This window comes from Tarenaya hassleriana, unplaced genomic scaffold (genome assembly GCF_000463585.1).
Source record: "Tarenaya hassleriana unplaced genomic scaffold, ASM46358v1 Cleome17, whole genome shotgun sequence".
Lineage (NCBI taxonomy): Eukaryota > Viridiplantae > Streptophyta > Magnoliopsida > Brassicales > Cleomaceae > Tarenaya > Tarenaya hassleriana.
Window position 1 is genome coordinate 3048446 of NW_010965122.1, and position 11030 is coordinate 3059475.

Below are 11030 nucleotides of genomic sequence, written 5' to 3' on the forward strand. Positions count from 1 at the left end.
TTTTGACAGCGGAGTGTCGAGATGCTTTATTTTTCCAAGGCATTTGTTGAACTAGATTTCATCGACCTGCAAGACTCGGAAAAGATTCTAAACGAAACATATAACCTGGATATAGTCGTTTCAACTTCGTAGGTTCCAAACAACAACCTCATCCCACAAACTATATATAGAAAGTCTGGATAACTATCAATTCGATACGGTTCAACCACGCTCTAAAAAGTCACTAGATCATCAAGATGTTCCTACTCTATCATTCCACAAATCCTCCAAATGATGTTCAAAACGGGTGTCCGAGGTATGCACGTGAACCTATATGAACCTATATCTATATGTCATATGCAATCATGCAAACCTAACAAAAATCGTCTATATGGAAAAAGGGAAAAAGAAAACGTGGATGCAACTAATGCAAAGTGGTATGCAACAGTGAAAAATTTTTCTAAGTCTATATGCCGTGATAAAATGCACTTAAACTAAATGCAATCCTAAGTAGATAGGCCTGAATGGGTGAAGGATCTATCCACCCCCCCAGACTTGAACCAGACACCGTCCACGGTGTAGACTCTCGCCCGGAAGAATAGAATCGAAAATAACGTATGAAGAGAACCAGTAAAAGGGTAGAGAAGACTTAGCTCTGCGAAATTCGTTCGCTCGCAATGAAGTTAACTCACGTCAAACGCCAGAACTCTCACACTGTCTGTGAACTGGGATCTATCCACTCGTCGTCACTCGGACACTGATACTCATCTCTCATGTATCGGTATGAACGCTCATAGAACAACAAACGTTATCCGAAAAAAATATAGAGGCTCACATATAGATAAATAAGTCCAGAGTATGCAAAATCCGAGTCTCCCAAAATACATCCGAAAGGCCTACTACATCTCTACTAAAATAGAAAAGGGAAGACCTACCTGAACTATGGTCTAGTCGTCTGCTGGTGCATCGTCTCTGTCGTCCTCCATGGGTACTGGTGGCTGCTCGTCTGGGAATAGTCGGTTGCGGAACCCGCGAAACTCCCCATATAATGCATCGTGCTATATCCTGAGTGTCTGCATCTGATCAACCAGCTGTGATGAAGTCCCGCACCATCTGGTGTACATGCTCGTCATCTCGGAGTCGACATGGCTCTGCATGTCTGTCATAGCGCTCTCGAGTGAACTCCTAATGTCGACCACTGCCCTGTCTACCGAGCTCCGCGTGTCCAACATCGCCTGATACATGAAGCGCTGGAAGTCGTCTGTGATGGTCGCGTGAAGTCTGGCTTTGGAAATGAAGCAGTGGGCGGTGGCAGTGGAGATGACTGGAGCAAGTCATCGGGTAGTCGGGATGGCCCTGCCTCTGAAGTGTGGTGCTCCGAATGTGTGGGTGGTGCAGGCGGCTCGTCGTATGCCTCCTCCTCTAGACCGGATCACTGTCCTGCTGTGAGGTCTAGGAGGAGTCCCTCTAGAGTGATAGGTGGCAGATATATGTTCGGCAGAAGGAGGCGCCTCCTGATGTTGCTGCCGCGCTCATAGTATAGCCAGTAGGTTCGGCGACCCTCGATATCGATGGAAGACTTCTGTCGCAGCACCTTGATGTTCAGAGTGAAGGATGGGCTGCATCGGGTCCTCTCGTACCGGCCGACGTTGACTCCCACTTGTCTAGCAATCCGGGTGATCATACCTCCGACGAACACTTCGACTCCAGAGTCTGCCTGCTGGATCGAGTATAGGTGGAGTACTACTCGGGATGCTAGATCAACGCGAGACATTCCCCAGTCGGACCCATCGTAAAGTGGACTCAGTGCCTGTCGGATGAACTGTAGCTCCGTCTGGGATACTGACCCTGGATCTTTCCTAGCAAACAGTGTATTAGCTAGGATCATGTGGAAGTACCTGACTGCAGGGTGTCAGATCCATGTAGACTTCAGACGACTGAGTATGTAGTCGCGGGATCCTATCTCTGACCAGAACTGTCGTAGTACAGAGCCGCTCACGGATGGAAGTTCGGCTGTCTCCCTGGATGTAACACCGAGGATCTCGGAGAACTGAGCCATGGTGAGGTGGTAGGGACGCCCGACTATCCAGAAGGCCATGTAAGCTCTGTGGGTGTCGCCGTCCTGGGGGATGTACAGGCGGTATGATGCTAGAAATTCCGCCGTCAGCTGCCTATATGTCGATTCGCGAGCCTCGAGGATGCTGAGCCATCCTAATTGGTCGCACAAGCCGTGGACCTGCTCGTAGAATCCTAGCTCGATAATCTCCTCGTCTGGGAATTTGGTGCAGTAGATCAGGTTGGAGAAGTAGATCGCTGTCTGCTGCATGTCAGGGGTGGGCAGACGAAAGCGAGGCTCGTGGTCGGTGTCACTGACTACGATCGTCGGAGGGGTCAGGGTCATCACTGCGTCCGCCCGTGGTTGGAAAGGAGCAAGAGGTGGAATGTGATCCTCGCGAACGTCGGATGCTCTTGATTTGGTCTTGCGGGTGGCCATCTGAAACTCAAGACAAAGAGAGGTGAGTGCGACCGGAATCGCAAATATGCGTGGGAAACGGCCCGGATATCGCACAGATGACTGACTCGGCCGAGTCAAGACTGCCAGGGCCGAGTCAGAACGTGCTGTCAATGTAAGGGTTGTTACCTCGGTCGATTCAACATGTGAATCGGACTGAGTCAACACGTGGTCATCACTAGAATTCCGCATTTTGCCTCGGTCGAGTCAAAACTTTGACTCGGACCGAGTCAGAACGCTGTTCGTTCCGCTAGACGAAGAGTTGCACTCAAAATCCCCGAAATCGCCGAAATCAACCGGAAAAACTCATGGGTAATCAAGAATAAGCATGTATTTGCAAATATCTGTGTCCTAATCACTCAAAAACTCATAAAAACTTTCTCATTTGGTGAAAATCACAAATCTCACTCTCAACCCAAAAATCTTTCGCAAATCCGGAATAAATATGCGCAAATCTTGGCGAAATAGGTATGAATCATCCATAAGCTGCAAAATATAAGTGAGGGGATATATACCGTACGGATTTAGACTGCAAAATCGGTGAGGCGACTCGAGGTGACAGAGACCGAGTGAAGAGTGATTTTTTCGCGAAAAGGGGGAAAAATGGGGAAGAAAACGGCTGAGTGGAATAAGTAGGGTTCGAAACTCTTACTCGGACCGAGTCTCGAGTCAGTTTACCTTATGTCGATTCGTCCTTCGCGAGATGACTCGGTCGAGTCAACACTTGACTCAGTCCGAGTCAGAACTCTGTGACACGATCTCAACTTCGTTTCTGCGCTCGACAACCTGCGAATCAAGTTCTATGTCCCTGTACCCGAGGGAAAACACCATTTAGGCTCCCAAATCTAAAAAGAAAAGTCTAAAACCCAAACAACATCTCAAAAACAAAAAAAAAAACCCCGGGTTGCCTCCCAAGAAGCGCTTCTTTATGGTCATTAGCTAGAACGTGCGTGAACTCAGGCTGATGGTGGTATTGTGAGAGGAAGAACGCCTCTCTCACCTGCAGGGTCGGCCGGGTTATACAGCTTCAGACGCTGTGCATTTACCTTGAACGTACCACTCGTGCCGTTATACAGCTCAATTGCGCCGTGGTCGTAAACTCGATGGATCTTGAATGGACCGGACCACTTAGACTTCAGCTTACCTGGAAACAATCGCAAACGAGAGTTGAAGAGAAGGACAAGATCACCTGAGTGGAATAATCGCGGAATGATGTGTCGATCGTGCCATTTCTTCGCTCTCTCCTTGTAGATTTTCGCGTTCTCATATGCGTCAAGTCTGATTTCTTCGAGATGGTGAAGTTAGAGCTCACGTTTCTCTGTAGCGGTCTTCATGTCATAGTTGAGCGCCTTGATTGCCCAATACGCTTTGTGTTCGAGCTCAACCGATAGATGACATGCTTTGCCATAAACTAATTGGAACGGAGTCATACCATTCGGTGTTTTGAAAGCCGTTCGGTAAGCCCATACCGCATCGTCTAGCCTCTGTGACCAATCCTTCCGTGATTTAGCGACAGTCTTCTCCAGAATGGACTTGATCTCCCGGTTGGAAATCTCCACCTGTCCACTAGTCTGAGGATGATACGGAGTAGCAATCCGATGATGAACCCCGTACTTCTTCAGTAGTGTCTCAATGATCCGGTTGACAAAGTGTGCGCCGCCATCGCTAATCACAACACGAGGAACACCAAAACGTGGAAAAATAATCTGTCTAAATAGTCTAACCACAGTCCTAGCATCATTCCTCGTGCTAGCCAATACCTCTACCCACTTAGTCACATAATCAACTGCAACTAAGATATACATGTTCCCACAAGACGATGGAAAAGGTCCCATAAAGTTTATGCCCCAAACATCAAAAGGTTCCACTTCTAGAATATAATTCTGAGGCGTCTCATGGCGTCTAGAAATGTTACCTGTGCGCTGGCAAGAATCACATGAGGCGACATACCTATGGACATCCTTGAACATCGTAGGCCAATGGAAAATTATCGTCATGGAGGAACTTCTTCCTTCCGTTATAATTAAGCTCGGACGGGAGTATTTGGGAGACCAGATTGTTCACGTAGTCTGCGTACCATGGGTCTTCTGTCGGGTAGTTACTGCCATAATCTGTTCCTCTCGCAAAGAATCATCGATCGGGAGAGGGTCGGGTATCGCAAGGCGTGAAAGGTGGTTTGCACCTGTGTTCTCCGTGCCTTTGCGATCCCGAATCTCGACGTCAAACTCTTGTATGAGTAGCATCCATCGAATCAGTCGAGGTTTGGCGTCTTTCTTCGTCAGCAAGTACTTCAAAGCCACGTGGTCTGAGTATACGATCATTTTCCGTCCCACCAAGTACGACCTGAACTTCTCAAAAGCAAACACCACAGCAAGTAACTCTTTGTCAGTAGTAGTGTAATTTACCTGCGCAACATCAAGAGTCCGAGTTGCATAGTAGATGGCATGGTGTTTGTGATCCTTTTTCTGCCCCAACACTGCTCCAACCGCATAATCGCTAGCATCGCACATCAGCTCAAACGGCAGAGTCCAATCGGGGGGCTGTATGATCGGTGGTGAGATCAGAGCTGCCTTCAAAGTCTGGAAGGCCTTCGAGCATTCTGCAGTAAACCTGAAAGATACATCCTTCACCAATAGCTCGGTAAGTGGTCTAGAGATCTTGGAGAAGTCCTTGATGAACCGCCGATAAAATCCCGTATGTCCTAGAAAACTGCGGATGCCTTTGACGTTCACGGGCGGTGGGAGCTTCTCAATAACCTCTATCTTCGCTCTGTCTACCTCGATTCCCCTAGAAGACATCTTATGTCCTAAAACAATCCCTTCTTGCACCATGAAGTGACACTTCTCCCAGTTGAGGACTAAGTTGGCCGATGCACACCTGTCTAAAACTCGATGCAAATTGGCTAAACAAACGTCAAATGAGGGTCCGTGGACAGAGAAATCGTCGACAGAGAAATCGTCCATGAACACCTCTATAATATCCTCAATCACATCAGAAAATATAGCAGTCATGCATCTCTGAAAAGTGGCAGGTGCATTACATAATCCAAAGGGCATACGACGATAAGCAAACGTGCCATAAGGACAAGTAAAGGTGGTCTTCTCCTGGTCGGTCGAGTGAATGGAGATCTGAAAGAATCCCGAGTAACCGTCTAAAAAGCAAAAGTACGAGTGGAGTGCAAGTCTCTCTAACATCTGATCAATAAAAGGCAAAGGAAAGTGATCCTTACGGGTGTTGGAGTTCAACTTACGATAGTCGATGCACATCCTCCATCCCGTGACCATCCACGTAGAAAAAAGCTAGTTCTTCTCGTTCTGGATCACGGTCATGCCTCCCTTCTTGGGTACAACCTGCACAGGACTCACCCACGTACTATCCGAAATAGGGTATATAATACCCGCATCTAACAGCTTCATGACTTCCTTCCTAACTACCTCTTTCATCGTCGGATTCAATCTACGCTGATGCTCAACAGAGGATTTCGACTCATCATCTAAGTGGATACGATGCATGCATAACGAAGGGCTAAGTCCCTTAATGTCATCTAAAGTATATCCAAGAACACCCCTATAACGTCTACGCAAATCACTCAACTGTTCCACCTGGGGTTCTAGCAATGCAGCATTCACTATAATCGGATAAATCGAGTTAGGTCCAAGGAAAACATACCTGAGCCCTTCGGGTAAGGGTTTCATCTCCACCTTCGGGGCGTTCTCTAAACTCCAATCAGCTTTACTCAGCGTCCCCGTGCTAAGTGGTGGCTCTCTGGGCTCTAGAACGTCTTTAACAGTCGTCGTGGAGGGTTCGGATACGTTCCGGGCTGGCTCGGTGTCGGTGGTGGGGCTCAGAGAACTGACTCAGTCCGATTCAGAACGAAGGAAGGTCGAGTCAACACTTGCCTCGGTCGAGTTAGAACTATACGACACCGAGTCTGAAGCTAACAGATCTTTTGAGTGTTCCAGCGATCTGACTCGGTCCGAGTCTAGTACTGACTCGGTCGAGTCAGAATACATAAGCTCGAATTTCTCCTCGGTTTCATCGTCTAACGCCTGTGTGAGCTCCCGAATATCCTCCCAATTGCTGTATATACTTGCATCTGATTCCAGGAGGGATATTTCAAGTGGATCGATGTCTCAGAACTGATCGAAGACCTCCTGCGTCAAGATCTCGTGTACATCAACATAACACGCTGAATCGGTAGTGGATGGCTGCTTCATATTGTGATCTAAGGTGAACTCAACAGTCTCATCACCTATCTTCATGGTAAGACGACCAGCTCGGACGTGTACAACTGCATCAGCCGTGTTCAGAAACGGTCGACCCAAAATAATCGGTATCTTCGAGTCTTCATCCATGTCTAAGACAACAAAATCAACGGGGACTTTCAAAGGAACGTCCTCGAGAATACCTGCGGGATACTTAACAGATCGATCCGCTAACTGTAGCGCCATCCGTGTCGGCTTAAGCTCACCAATATTAAGCTTCTTGTAAATGAACAACGGTAATAAACTGACGCTAGCACCAAGGTCGCACAATGCACGGTCTATCGCAATGTTTCTGATTTTGCTGGGAATAAAAAAACTACCAAGATCTTATCTCTTCCGTGGCAACTCATGTTGTAGAGTCGCAGCGCTCACCTCTGTGCTCAAGGCTACTGTCTCCTTCCCAATTACCCTCTTCTTGGTCAAGATGTCTTTCAGAAACTTTGAATAAGAGGGTATCTGCAGCATAGCCTCATAGAACGGTATAGTAACCTCTAGCTTCTGAAGCATATCAGCAAATCTCGAGAACTGTGTATCCTCAACATGCTTCTTCAATCGAGAAGGAAAAGGAACGGGTGGTACCTTAGGTGGAGGAGCGACGTATGGCGTTTCGGCTTCCTCTGCATTCACCCGAGGTGTCTCATCTACTATGCCTTTTCCTTTCTCTTCGGCAGTGTATCTAGACGTCGTCCCTTTTTCCGTAGGGAATATCTCTGGCAGATTCTTTCCACTCCTCAGCTCAACAGCGTTTACATGCTCTCGTGGATTTGGCTCGGGCTTCCCAGGAAATGTGCCCTGCTGCCTAGAGGGTTGTGATGCAAGCTGTGCGATCTGTGTATCCACTAGCTTCATATGTGCATCCATCCCGTCAAGTCTCCTCTCAAAGTGTCTTGCCTTGCCCTTATGCTCTGTACCTCGGTTTTCAGCTCCGTAAATGATGTCTTTTGATCGAGCATTAGTTGGGCAAGCATTGTCTTGATGTCTGCTTCATTATTCTTTGCCGGTGGAGGAGCTCGGTAACCCTGATTCTGCTGCCCGTATCCTGGATTCTGTTGCGCATATCCCTGATTCTGCCCCTGAAAACGTGACTGAGTGAAGCCCGGGGGATTCTGAGGGATTCTGGAATTGCCCTGTTGATGTGCATTCAATGCTCCGCTCGGGTTTCCGTAGGAGAAACCAGGATGGTTCCTAGGCGCGTTCGGGTTGTAGAGATTAGAAGGATTCTGGTACTGATTCCTTCCAATGTAGTTGACGTCCTCAACCGGTTCTTCCTCTGATGTGGCCTGATCAACCAGAAACATGTCAGGCTGGACTTTCTGCGGGTTAGACGTATTCTTGAGTCTCATATGCTGCTTGATCGCCGATAAATCAGACATGACAGCCTTCAAAGCAGCGGACTCGCCCAAATCTACCCGTCCCGTAGAGCATCTGATGCTATCTCCTGACATCCCTCTTGCTTTAGCCATCTTCGCAATCTGCATCTCTAGGGTGTCAAAGGGAATGTCGTATACACTCCCTCCACAAGCTGCATCCATCCATGCTCTAGTATCGTCTCTCAGTCTGTGGATGAATGTGGAAAGCATCAGTCGCTTATCCATGCCGTGGTGTGGACAAAGGCGTTGATAGCCTTTGAATCTCTCCCATGCATCGTATAGACTCTCGTCACTCTCTTGAGTGAAGCTATGTATGGCTCTCTATGCAGCTCGGGTCTTCTCTGGGGAGTAGTATCTCGCCATGAATTGCTCCTCTAGCTCCTCCCATGTCGTAATCGAGTTTGGCTCAAGAGTGTAGAGCCAATCTCTTGCCCGGTCCATCAGTGAAAAAAGAAAAGCATCCAAATATACATCCTCGATGGTCATTCCTCGTGGCTTCCTAATTGACCTGCACAACATCTTAAACTGAGTCATGTGAGCAATGGGATCCTCTGTAGGCCGCCCTCTAAAACTCGCATGACTGAACATCGTGATGCACTGTGGCGGTAGCTCGAAACTGTCAATGGGCGGACGGTTGATGCATGATAGGAGTTGGGTGTGCTTCGGTGCAATGTACAAACCCAAAGTCTCCTCTGCAACGTAGGTAGCTTCGCCCTCGATCTGCTGATCATAAAGCGGATTCATGTGCTCTTGATTCTCTTGATGCTCCTCATCATGAACTGCATGGTCGTGCGAACTGCTTGACCTCGACATAGCTTCTCTTCTCTGCTGATTTCGAATGTCTCTCAAGGTACGCTCAATCTCCGGATCGTAGACTAGGTCTTCTCTCCGAGTAGAGCTCCGTGTCATGCATTAGAACCCTGCAAATCGCAAAGAAAAAGAAGAACTCGAGACCAAGTGAATCTACAAAAAGGAAAGAAAAAAAAAAGCAAAAGAAAAACAAACAAAGATCTAGAATCAATAAAGACCTAGAAATAGGCTAACCAGTCCCCGGCAACGGCGCCAAAAACTTGATACGTGTGTATCGAGTCTAAAATCTATTACCCGATTCACAACTCACCGCAAGGATACGGATCGTCGTAACACGGGGTCGAACACAAGGACCGGTTGCTGAATCCAAATCTCAATCGAAAATAGATCAAAGCAAGCAAGCGAAAGTGATGGTGGAAGTATGTGGAATCTAAACTAACTAAAATAAGAAAGCAAATAAAAACGTGTAATTATCAAGCAAAGATGATCGTGGGTGTCGGGACCGTATTCGCGTGTATGGGTATATGCTAAGCATGCGAGAATCACGATATTGAATCGGTATTCGGGAAATCGTCAAGCAACAAAGATAGAGAAATCACCTCCCGGCATATAACTCACTATCTAAAGTCCTCTAAATCCATATCCCTATGTGATTTATCAAACTAGATGCATGAAGAACACTATCATCAACCCTAGATCGATCAAACCATATTCCTATGTGAATAATACGATCTATCCTATCGATTTTGATCCGAAACTAAACCCATATTCCTATGTAGTTCAGAATCCGAAACAATTGGCCGAGGGGTCAGCAAACACCAATCGAATAAAGCACAAATCGATAAAACCGAAACAAATCCAAATCGCAACCAAGTTAAGGTTCAAACATACCCAAAACACAAACGAATCCCTAACCCACAGCCGTGGATATACTCACGGTTCATGGAAAAACACTGAGAAAAACTAGAAACAGAAAGAAAAGAGGGAGAAGAAAGACTCATGTCGACAGCAAGCGATCTTCACGTTCCAACTCTCCTTCTTCTTCCCGAAATCCCGTGAAACTCCTATTTCTCGCACCAAAGCTCTCCAAAGTCTGTATAAAGTCTGTCTCCCTCTCTAGGACGTCTGTAGAGTCTTTTTATAAACCCTAGGCGGCGCTCCCGAAGTTCTACTCCCGATCAAACTCTGAAAATTCGAATCTGGACTTTTTCTGGGTTTTGACTCGAACCGAGTCAGTACTCTGACTCGACCGAGTCAAAACGAGACATAAGGAATTCGGCCCAGCCCAATCTTCTGACTCGGACATGTTGACTCGGGGTAATCTGACTCGGACGTTCTGACTCGGTCTCCTCGTAACAGGCTTGAATTGGGTCATTTTCAGCGTGTTGACTCGGCCCACTTTCCGTGGTTGACTCTGGCCGAGTCAAGGTAGGAAGTTCTTGATGAATTTCATCCTTGTAGCTTCAGATCACTTTCATCTTGGTCCAAATCTCATCCAAGACCTGTAATCCAATAAAAACACAACAAAACCGAGTTTCGTCGCCTAACGCGCCTATAATGCCTACAAATGAGCATGATCCTCATATAAATCCTATAAAAAACGTCCAGGAAATATAGAGAGAATTAGGAGTTATCAGTATCCCCTCGTTTCCTTGGGGTAACCAACAAACAAGCATCTCTCAGATTTGGGTCCTAACTTGTCGGAAAGTTGGCGTTTTACGTAAACGTCACAACCCCAAATTCTGAGATAAGACATCTTGGAACTCTTCCTATCCCATATCTCATATGGTGTCTTCTTAACCGATTTCGAATGACTTCTGTCCAGTATATAAGCAACAGTCTCAAGAGCGTATCCCCAAAAGGATATTGGAAGATCAGTCTAACTCATCATAGAGCGAACCATATCCAATAGGGTTCGGTTCCTCCGCTCAGAAACATTGATCACTTGCGTGACGAGTCTTAAATTTGTAACCCGAAACACAACTAATCCGCAAGTATACGGATGTCGTAGTACCGGGGTCGAACACAAGGACTTAAACGGTTAAGCTAGGAGTCGATCAAAACTAGGAAAATGAAAGAAATAAAATTGGAGAA